Source organism: Candoia aspera, chromosome 1, assembly GCF_035149785.1.
Source record: "Candoia aspera isolate rCanAsp1 chromosome 1, rCanAsp1.hap2, whole genome shotgun sequence".
NCBI classification, from domain to species: Eukaryota; Metazoa; Chordata; class Lepidosauria; order Squamata; family Boidae; genus Candoia; species Candoia aspera.
Genome location: NC_086153.1, coordinates 335,216,769 through 335,222,785, shown reverse-complemented (window position 1 = coordinate 335,222,785; position 6,017 = coordinate 335,216,769).

The window sequence follows — 6,017 nt, the reverse complement described above, 5'->3', positions numbered from 1 at the left end:
AAATTAAAAAAAAAATACATTTTTAAAAATATATTTTAATTAAATTTAAATTAATTTAAAATTTAAAATTTTATTCCCCTTTTCCCTCTGTAGAGATTTCTGATGGAAACGAGCAAGCCTTCTCTGTTTCACTAAAGCTGTTCTGCTTAAGTCACTAGGCCAGGGTTTCTGAGCCAGGGTTTTGTGGTTCTGTGAGAGGTCACTAGGGGTTCCCTGGGAGATCACGATTTATTGAAAAAATTATTTCCAATTTGGGCACCTTCACATTAAAGAGGTAAGTTTCATCCTTTATTTTTAGTTTAAGAACACTGTCAATGCACCTATACAGGCCTACCCAGGAAACGAGTAGAATCGTTTTGTGACTTCCGACCTGTATTTGAGCCCAAATGTACAGGGGTTCCCCCAGGCCTTAAAAATATTTCAAGGGCTCCTCCAGGGTCAAAAGGCTGAGAAAGGGTGCACTAGGCTACCAGATCACTTTGAAAAAAGCAATGTCTGAACTGCAGCTAGTATTGCCATCACCAGGTCCTATATTTCTCTGAGAGGAAGACGACCTTGACCTCTGACCTGAAAGGAAGATAAGACAGGAAAAAAATTCATCCGCCTCCAGTACAATAATCTCAGCAACTAATACAGTTCTCCCTTTTAAAGTTAAATGGTCTGGGAAAACTGAGTCTTTTCTTTCAACTATATATGCTATTTCCCCCAATTCCTGGCTCTTTTGATTGTTCTCCAAATACAAGTTAGTGCTTGGAAAGAGAATCTGTTGAACTCTAACCATAGGTGCAAATCAACACCAAGCACCTATTGGCTGATGCTTATGTTGTTACTAATGCACAACAATTCCCCTCTTCTCATCCCTAGATTTTTCAACTGTTTTCATGTTGGCTGGCTGGGGAATTCTGGGAGTTGAAGTCCACATATCTCAAAGTTGCTAAGGTTGAGAAACACTGCCCTGATGGATAGCAGGAACTTCTTGCCACTCCTTTGGGAATAACATTTTCTTTCACTTCTCCTTTCCTTTCTTCGAATCACAGCATGTAAGGGTTAAAAGGGACTTTGGAGACCATCTAGTCCAACCGCCTAGTACAGGAGTCCAGTACTACTACTGGGGAATTCTGGGAGTTGAAGTCCACCTATCTTAAAGTTCCCAAGGTTGAAAAACACTGGGTTAACCTGATGGGCTGGGTTCACATCACATGCTGGCACATGTGGCTGAACTCCTAACATGCTGCATGACAAACTACCCCATCTGATGTTAGCTTGGTTTAGCAGGTGGCACAGACTCAGCCTGTGCTGCATTAAACACACGCTCCATACTTGAGGGCAGAAAGATAGCTGGTGCAACATGTTGACTTGCTGGCCTGTCTCCCTGTAGGAGAAGTTGGGATCTCTGACTCAGCTTGACTGCTCTCATCCTCCTATGTCCATCTTCACCATAAAAGCAATGGCTGTAGCCCATGGAAATATGAATCCAGAAAGAAGGTATCAATAGCGAAATATTGGGGAAAGGTTTGCAGGGCCGTTCTCTTGTATCTCTGACTTGTAACCTGTGGATCAGAAAAGAGAAGATTTAGTGGCCCTCTTATGGATTAGTTGTGGGAAAGCATCATTTCCAAATGTCTGGTATAAAAAGGTTGAGAAACACTGTTTTAAGGTGTTAATCATAAAAGGGAAGCTCCTAGCCCAGAGAAGCAGTGGCTCTAAGCGGCATTCATGTCTCTTGAGTTTGTACACTGCTATAATCACATAATAGGCTTCCAGTGGCTAACAATCTATATTATAAAAGCATGATAAAACATAACCATGAAATAGCATATGACTCATAAGACCAGTAACAGCTAGAACTGAAATTTTTCCATTTTCTCATACCCCAAAGCTCTCTGGAACAATCTGGCCTTCGCCAGGTTTCAGAAAAACCTTAGGGTTGTCACCAACCTGCCTCTAGGGGGTGCTCTTCCATTGATCAGGGACCATCCCCCCAAAGCTCATTGAAGCCTGAGGTTAGATAAAGCCAGGGGTCACCTTGTCTAGTATGTGGTGTGGCCAACCAGGTGCTGTTTAAAAACTCAAAAGCAAGGTAGGAGATTCATAGCTGTTTTCCACTCTTGCTTCTCAGTAGCGACCTTTGTGATCTATTTTTTGCACTCTACAAAACTAGTAGTCTATGATAGCCCAAGCCTCTACCTTTCCCTCCAACCCCACCTCTCTTGTTTTTTAAGACCATCTTTTCTATACATTCTGGCCTGTACTCTTATGTCATTAATGAAGCCTCTTTTGCTACCAGATCTGAGCTGTAAAAACTCAGATGACCACTAGATGGCAGCAAAGTAAACTCTCTGGTGGCATCTAATGGTCACCTGGAATTTGCAGTTCAGAACTTTAGCCCTGTACCAATCGAAGTGAATATTGGTAGCTCAGGGTTGAACTGTGGAGTCCTTGGTGCTCTCTGAGCCTTGTTTTCTTGCAGACTAGGCAACATCTTCAGTGCAAAGAGGGAGTAGGCCTTGCTCTCAGTTTATATACGGTGGCTTGCCCTGCTTGTGTTGGTGGGGGTGTTGTTCTCTCCTTGGGAGCTCTTTGATTGGGCTGTTGTTTGCTGCTTGGTTGATTGCCTGAGTTAATAGTTCCTTGATTAGGGTGTATTGTGCTGTTTGATGGTTCATCTGGTGTTAATCCTAGTGTTGATTTTTGCATATCTGGGTGTTGATTGCTGGCAAGGGAGTGTACTGGTCTTTTGGCTTTTCTATTGTCTCTTTTGAATGGTATGTAGATGTTGTTTACGTCTATGCGTCTCTTGATGGCTGCTTTGTCTGAGTGCCAGGCTTCCAAGAATTCTCTGGCATTTCTGGATTTGGCTTGGTTTAGGATGCTCATGGTTTGCCAGTTGAAACTATGGTTGAGTCTATAGCCCTGTCTTTGGAAAGGCCCATCAGGATACTGCATATTTGGTGTCAAAGCCAATTTGGTTTTCTCTGTAGTGCGGGCAATATTATGGAATAAATTACACTGGAGTTTTCTTGGCAAGTCTGTAGTTAGCTCTACATTTAGTGTGTCCTGTTGAATGTTCACTGTGTTCAGTGTTCAGTGGTTAAGTTCCTTTTGGTGAGCATGTCATGTGAATGCCACCTTTTCCAAACCATCACAAAATGATGATCGTCACCCTATCCAATAGCAGTGGATTCTGAGGCTAAACAAGTTCAATGTCCATTTTTACCACTCTACCAAATGCAATCTCAGGTCCCAAGCAGCTGGGCAAGACCAAGGAAGCAAGAGCTAGACAGATTTCTGCGGTAAATACAGAATCTTGGACACTGTAACAGGAATTTTCTCGTGAGCTAATTAAAGCAGAGTTTCTCTGAATGATTTGAAATGCTACTTTCCAGATTTCTCCCCATCTAGATTGAGTTGCCATTTATGAGATAAGCAGTCAAAATGGCAGTGTGGCCATGTGATCAAAGCCCCACCCCTTTTTTACAATGCATGTAAAAAGGGGGTGGGGTTTCAGTGACATAGGCGCAGCCAGCATCTTGACTTTTTTGACACACTCCCTGTGCAAACATCCCTGCCAGCCTCCCCACGGTTTCCCACACACAATGTAGTGAAGGCAGATAATCTGAGCCCTCAAGGGTGGCATTTGGGTCTAAAAACTTCGGGTCCAGCCTCTAGAGAAAACCGATAATGTTGAACAGAAGAGGGAAAATTCTGTTGAATGTTGCCTGGGAAGCAATCACATTAACTCTATTTGATTTATATGAGATGAAATAAAAGTTAGCATTCATCCCTGCCTCACCCACTTTCTAGCATGCCATCCCAAAATCAAGTGTGATTAAGTGTGGCTCTAAGCCTGGCAAATAATAGAGCCTTCCATTGCATTATAGTTTCTGAACAAACACCATTGACTTGGGGTACCAGGTGAAACAGTGATTGCACAATCCACTTAGCCCAAGATTGCTGATGCCATTTTTAATACCTTGGTGGGAACTTTGGACCAATGGTAGAAATACACTTAATTCAACTGGTCCATGTACCTGCAGAGTTAAAAACAGAGCGAAAGCATGGAAATTGCTTGGCTGGGCAAACGATAGGCTTGTTTTTATGTGGGTGGGCATGCGTTAATGTGTTACGTGTTAATGAAGGGGGGGAATCTCTTTAGCCAAAAGACTTGTGTGGGCAAGGTGAGAAAAAGAAAAAAGGGAAATTCCCAGGTATTCCAAGGCACGCACCAAAGAATTGTGTTTGCGGGGTGTGTGTGTCAAAATCTGCAAGATGGCGAATGATTCACATTTATTTTTTAATGTATAAGATTAAAAAGGGGGTGGGCCTTTGCCCATAACATTGTGCCAGCCCTTTGAATTGCACCCTGAAACCTATTAGCAACCAATATGGGGTTCATAGTACAGTCATAATGCGCTGAAACTGTCTGGCCAAGCAAGTGGCAATGCCTTCCGTTCCCACCGGAAGGGGAAAATCTGGGTATTGCTCTGCAGTAGTCTGGCATTCTTCCTCCTTCGCAAACCCCCAGCCCACCTTCTTCTCCACCATCCCAAAGACCTCAGCCCAGCCTGACACTTCATTTGCATTTCTGCAGCAGGTGGAGGGTCCATCTGCTCCAAGGCGGCCCTGCAGTCAAATTAGCAGCCCCCCCCTTCAGATGTGCATTTAAATGGCAAAGAGGAGCTGCAAGCACATGGCTGACACCAGGCGATAATTGGAAAGGCCTGTCGGTCTGGGAAGGGTGTGCATGTCTGTATCCCCAGCCCCACCCTTCAATTTATGCCAGCTGATGGGAAAGAGATGTCTGTCGTCTGAACAAGCCATCCCCAAGTGGCTCATTGTCGCTGGGGATGCAGAGGGCAAATGGGCAATGCAGGCAGCAAAGGCCAGGGTGGGCGAGACAGGCTGCCAGGGGGCTGAAGCTTGCTTTTAGAAAGTCTTGGGCATCTATCTTTCTTGCCCAGTTGGAAAATTCAATGGAACAGCCAGAGAGGACAGTGGGAGGCACTGGGGAAGGTGGAGGGAGAGGAAATTGTTAAGAACCACAGTACTGGACAGCAACAGAATTCCTACAGAGCTGGCGAAACCAAGGCCTCTGGAAAGCCAACAAGAAGATCTTCAAGATAGCAGCAACCCCCCCCCCCAGTGGCACTCCACTTCCACCATCTAGCAGGTGGAACGATAGACTGCCCCTGAACCTTGAGGCTCGAGCCTGCTCTTACAGCAAACGGCTGGCGGTTGACATCTCCTATCAATCACCCGTATGGGGTTAAGAGAGAATTCCAAGTGAGAAAAATCCCACCGCTTCCTTCCTGCAGAAACAATGGGAAGGCCAGATTTATTATTTTTTTTCCCAAGGCCAGCGAGTTAAGAAGCGATGGTAGCGCGGGATATAAATTTTGCAAACAGAACAGAACAGAATTCTGGGGTGTTTCAGGATCTAATCTCTCTTTGGTTGTTCCTTTTTCTTCTCCTTCCAAGTTTGCCATACAGAAAGAAAGCTTTTGCAACGCCCCGCTTGAAAAGGGCAACAAGGCGGCAACAGTAAAGCAAGAGAAAGCGAGACGGGAGGTGATGAAGAGTCCATAAATATTATATTGTTGCTTCTCTGAATTGTGAAGTTGTCTCAGCTAATGGCCTGGGTGAGACAAAGCCTGCCGAAGCTCTCCGGCTGCGGCTAGACGGTCCAGCTGTTCCAAACGGCTGTGAGAATGGAGGAAGAGAAAAGAGAAAGGCCCCAACGTTCAAGGTCAGAGGTAACTCAGTTCCCCATAAATTATTCAGACGGGCTCCGTTTGTGCCATAAAACCAATGATGTTAACTTGATCGTTTGGGGACAAATATTTTGATTAGGGTTGTCTCACACACACACACACACAAAGATTGGGTTTCTTGGAAAAAGAAACCTGGAGTTGGCACAGAATATTTTTTATTATAATCATCATCATCATCATCATCATCATCATCATCATCATCATTATTATTTAAATACACAACAGTGTGAAATCACAGCTGCCAGT